This window comes from Chiloscyllium punctatum, chromosome 2, assembly GCF_047496795.1.
Source record: "Chiloscyllium punctatum isolate Juve2018m chromosome 2, sChiPun1.3, whole genome shotgun sequence".
In the NCBI taxonomy this organism is placed as follows: Eukaryota; Metazoa; Chordata; class Chondrichthyes; order Orectolobiformes; family Hemiscylliidae; genus Chiloscyllium; species Chiloscyllium punctatum.
In genome coordinates this window covers 152,988,100-152,994,099 of record NC_092740.1, presented here as the reverse complement: position 1 = coordinate 152,994,099, position 6,000 = coordinate 152,988,100, and positions in this window count along the sequence as shown.

Here is a 6,000-nt window from a genome sequence, read left to right as displayed (position 1 = left end):
TTTACCAATCACCCTAAAATAAATGTCCTTTGGTCTTGACCCTTCCATGAGTGGGAGCAATTTCCCAAAGTGCTTTTTACCAGGCTTGTCCATGGCAGACTGCGGCCCTGAAGGTAGCTCAGAAAGGAATCCTGTTTGATCCACAACCAGTATTCCAAGTACTGAGGAAAAATTCTGCAAAGAGTTGCTTCATCAATCAGAAGTTGCTACTCTTCTGTGTTTGGTCTTTTTAAACTTAATTACATATCCTTTTAAATGGTCTATTTATAGTCATAGAGTCATAGGGATGTACAGCATGGAAACAGACCCTTCGGTCCAACTCGTCCATGCCAACTAGATACCTGACCCGAATCTAGTTCCATCTGCCAGCACCCTGCTCATATCACTCCTAACCCTTCCTTTTTGGCTTATGATTATTTTTAAAATATCACATTCACGGTTGTATCATATCATGTTTCTGAAAATTGCTCACTGACTCACCGAGTGAGAGAAAATGGAAATGTGGCTCCACACAAGAAATCAGTGGACAACCCTGGTCCAGAACCCTCATGATGTGGAGATGCCAGTGTTGGACTGGGGTGGAATATCTGCAATTATGTATGTGTGCATATAAGTCTAGGAGGTGAATTTGCATTTGCAGAATTGTAATTGCAGATACATTCTATTTTGTTCAAAAAGCACACAATCTGTAGGCAGTCAATGCAGGTGGTCAATGCATGGAGCATGTTATAACTTCCTACTTTGGAAATAGAACCAGTCTGACTCAAGATTGTGATACAGACAGACTCTAAACTCACTGACCTGAAATGTCACTTTTTTTATAAAACCTTAAGTTACCTCAAGAGTGTGAGTTGAAAGAAGTTCTGGGATTAACATATTCATGTACAGAAACCTGCAACCCATTCTAAAAGATGAAAGACTTAACAGCAATCTAGGTTTGTTCAATATATCATTTCAGTTGCATGCTGCAATCTTTTGCTATAAATTCTGTGTCTTATGATCCTGTTCCACAGCTATCTGATGAAGAAGCAGTGCTCTGAAAGCTAGTACCTCCAAATAAACCTGTTGGACTATAATTTGGTGTTGTGTGATCTTTAACTCAGAACACTCATGGCATTTAATGTCTTAGAATCCACAAATCCCTACAGTATGGAAACAGGCCCTTCCACCCAACAAATCCACGCTGACCCTCCGAAGAGTAACTCATCCGGACCTATTCCCCAACTCTATTATCCTGCATTTACTGCTGAACAATGCACCTAACCTACACATCCCTAAACACTACGGGCAATTTAGCATGGCCAATTCACATAACCTGCACATCTTTGGATTGTGAGAGGAAACTAGATCATCCCAGAAGAAACCCACACAGACATGGCGGGGTGGAGGTAGGGAATATGTGCAAACTCCACACAGACAATTGCCTAAAGCTAGAATTTAACCCAGGTCCCTGGCACTGTGAGACAGCAGTGGTAACCACTGAGCCACTGTGCCACCTACCTCAACCAAGTTATTTCTCAACTTTCTCTTTTGAAGTAGACCAACGACAACTTCTCCCTTTGACAAAATACCTGAGGTCCCTCTTTCTGGAACCATTCTCATAAATCTTTTCTGCACCCAGCGAGTTTGAAGCCTATCCAGAGAAAATGTCCAAAACAGAAACAAAAGCTTGTTTTAAGTCAAACCAGCATTTTACAAATGTTCATCATATATTGAGTACAAAAGCAACAAATTATAAAGCTCATGATCTACATGCTTTCCTAAAGTATTACTCAATCTATTCTGCCACTTCAATGATTTGTGCATATAAATCCACAAGATCATTTTCCATGCAACCCCATGAACTCTTGGTTTATAGTCATTTTCTGTTTTTCATGTCTGGGGGCCTTGTGGAAGATTTGAGAGAATTGGACCATGGGCCAGTCAAGCAACAACTTGACAGTCACACGCACAGAATCATATCATAAAGCCTTTGCCTGAGACACCACCACCACCACCACTACTATCCTTGTGTATGTCCTGTCACAATAGCAAGACAGTCTCAGCAGAGTTGGTAGCACTGTGGTGCAGAGCCAGGAGGGAGATGCCTTGGGAGTCCTTAATATTAATTGTGGACCCATGAAGCTTAATGGAAACAGATCAAACTTGAGCAAGGAAACCTTCTGTGGTGGTGGGCAGTTGTTGGAGGGAATCCTGAGGGACAGGACGTACATGTATTTGGAAAGGCAAGGACTGATTAGGGACAGTCAACATGGCTTTGTGCGTGGGAAATCATGTCTCACAAACTTGTTTGAGTTTTTTGAAGAAGTAACAAAGAGGATTGATGAGGGCAAAGCAGTAGATGTGATCTATATAGACTTCAGTAAGGTGTTCGACAAACTTCCCCATGGGAGACTGATTAGCAAGGTTAGATCTCATGGAATACAGGAAGAACTAGTCATTTGGATACAGAACTGGCTCAAAGGTAGAAGACAGGTGGTGGTGGAGGGTTGTGTGACCTGTGACCAGGGGAGTGCCACAAGGATCGGTACTCTACTTTTCGTCATTTACATAAATGATTTGGATGCGAGCATAAGAGGTGCAGTTAGTAAGTTTGCAGATGATACCAAAATTGGAGGTGTAGTGAAGCGTGAAGAGGGTTACCTCAAATTACAACAGGATCTTGACCAGATGGGCCAATGGGCTGAGAAGTGGCAGATGGAGTTTAATTCAGATAAATGTGAGGTGTTGCATTTTGGGAAAGCAAATCTTAGCAGGACTTATACGCTTAATGGTAAGGTCCTAGGGAGTGTTGCTGAACTAAGAAACCTTGGAGTGCAGATTCATAGCTCCTTGACAGTGGAGTCGCAGGTGGATAGGATAGTGAAGAAGGTTTTTGGTATGCTTTCCTTTATTGGTCAGAGTATTGAGTACAGGAGTTGGGAGGTCATGTTGCGGCTGTACAGGACATTGGTTAGGCCACTGTTGGAATATTGCGTTCAATTCTGATCTCCTTCCTATCGGAAAGATGTTGTGAAACTTGAAAGGATTCAGAAAAGATTTATAAGGATGTTGCCAGGGTTGGAGGATTCGAGCTTATAGGGAGAGGCTGAATAGGCTGGGGCTGTTTTTCCTGGAGTGCCGGAGGCTGAGGGATGACCTTATAGAGGTTTACAAAATTATGAGGGGCATGGATAGGATAAATAGACAAAGACTCTTCCCTGGGTTGGGGGAGTCCAGAACTAGAGGGCATAGGTTTAGGGTGAGAGGGGAAAGATATAAAAGAGACCTAAGGGGCAACCTTTTCACAGAGGGCGGTATGTGTATGGAATGAGCTGCCAGAGGAAGTGGTGGAGGTTGATATAATTGCAAATTTAAGAGGCATTTGGATGGGTAGATGAAGAGGAAGGTTTTGGAGGGATATGGGTCAGGTGCTGGCAGGTGGGTCTAGATTGGGTTGGGATATCTGGTCAGCGTGGGCGGGTTGGACCGAAGGGTATGTTTCCATGCTGTACATCTCTATGACTCTATGACTAATCAGCTAACGGAGAGTTATGGGTGGTAAATATTAATCCTCCATATTAACATCACATGGAGGATGCACTAATGGTGACAAGAATAAAGAATGTACTCTTGGTGGGGAGAGGAGGTCATAAATGTGTATTATCAAGTCTAATACCACTGATGAAGATTGGACTGAGTGCTGGAGTACAAGCTGGGCCTGAGGCAGGCAGTGATAATGCCAGCACAACCACAATGTAACCTTCACCAGTCTGCCTGTCACAATAGAACCATGACAGTTTTGGTAAGAGTGATCATGCATAGTCCTTGTGAAAACAACGTCCCAGTTTTACACTGAATATACCCTCTATCATGTTGTCTATCACAGTCAGCATTCTAAATGGGCTAGATTCAGATCTAGCATCTTGAAATTGGGCTTCCATGATGTGCTACCAGCCATCAACAGCAGCAGAGTTCAACTCATTCCAGGTTTGTAGCCTAGCATGACCCCATCTCTCATTGCTATTGAGCCACAGGACTAACCTTAGTTCAATGAAGACTGCAGGAGGGTACGTCAGGTATAGATCAGGCATATCTAAAAATGAGGTGCCATTTTTAATTCAGTACTTAACTTTTTCTATTTAGTTATGATGGCTGCTTGCCTTCAGGTCCTCACCTCATTTTAAAAAATTAAATCATGGGATGAGGGCATCGATGGTTAGGTCAGCATTCATTGCCCATCCCTACCACATTGTGTGGGTCTGGAGTCACACATCGGTCAAGATCAACGAAGGATGGGAGAGCTCTTTCCTAAACAACATTAGTGAACCAGGTAGATTTTTCTGAGAAACAGCAATGGTTTCCAGGTCATCTTCAGATTCCTGATTTTCGATATCTGATTGAATTGAAATGCCACCATCTGTTGTGGCAGGATTCAAATTTCATTTCAACAAAATTGAGCCTCTGTAATAATATTCTCACAAGAATACAACCATACCATTGCCTCCTAGCTGTTTAATATCCCTTTTACAAATTATACATTTGTTTCCGTTTCACTGAAGAAGTACTTCTTTCTACACACTTGCTCGCTTGACCATGGTGATTTGCTACAAGTTCAGAATGTAGGTGCACTGGTTGTTAAAGCCAGTATGGTTACCTTGGAGTTAAGGACCTATTTAAATAATTTAATGACTTACCCAACAGCTCCAAGGAGGGGCTCTCGTGGTGCAGTGGTAATGTCTATCACTGAGCCAGGAGGGTTAGTTTCAAATCTGACCTGCCTCAGAAAAGTATACTAACATCTCTGAACAAGTTGATAGAAGAAGATATATTTCCTCCTTCTCGACTCTGAATCCATTGGACAACATTGACCAGATCTCAGAATGTCCAAGGGAGGTCCCTGCTTGGCTGCAAAACCAGATGAATTGAATTTATTATCACGTTTACTGAGGCACAGTGAAAAGCTTTGTCTTGCGAGCAATACAGGCAGATCACAGAATTAAGTAGTATAGATTGCAAATAATAGGTAAAGAGCAGCAAAAACAAAAACACAGGTTAAGAGTTTGTGAGTCCATTCAGTATTCTAACAATAGTAGGGTAGAAAGTGTTGCAAAACCAGCTGGTACATGTGTTCAGGTTTCTGTACCTTCTCCCCGATGGTAATGATTTTAGAAAAACATTGCTCGGGTGGGATGATTAGATTAGATTCTCTACAGTGTGGAAACAGGCCCTTCAGCCCAGCAAGTCCACACCGCCCCTCCGAACAGAAACCCACCCAAACCCATTCCCCTACCCTATATTTACCCCTGACTAATGTACCTAACTCTGTGGGCAATTTAGCATGGCCATTTCATCTGACCTGCACATCTTTGGACTGTGGGAGCAAACCAGAGCAACCCCACACAAACACAGGGAGAATGTGCAAACTCCACACAGACAGGTGGGAATCGAACCCAGGACCCTGGTGCTGTGAGGCAGCAGTGCTAACCACTGAGCCACCATGTTGCCGGATGAATCTTTGAGAATGCTGGCAGCCTTTCCTTGACAGCGGGCCTGGTAGATGGATTCTATAGATGGGAGGTTGGCCTTTGTGATTGTCCGGGCTGAGTTCACCACTCTCTATAACAATCTCCGATCTTGAATGGTACAGTTGCCATACCAGGTAGTGATACATCCAGACAGAATGCTCTCGATGGCACACATAAAAATTGGCAAAGGTATTCACCGTCATGCCAAATTTCCTCAGCTGCCTAAGGAAGAAAAGACATTGTTGGGCCTTTGTAACCAGTGCATCCACATGAAGAGTCCAGGAAAACTTATTGTGGATGACCATTCCAAGGAGTTTGACACTCTCCACTCGTTCCACCTCTGTGCTGTTAATGTGTAGGGGGGCATGAGTAACATCCCACCAAAAGTCAATAATGAGCTCCTTGGTTTTGCCGGCATTGAGTGCTAGATTGTTCTCCGCACAACATTTTTCCAGGACTTACATCTCCCATCTGTAGTCTGTTTCGTCACCAT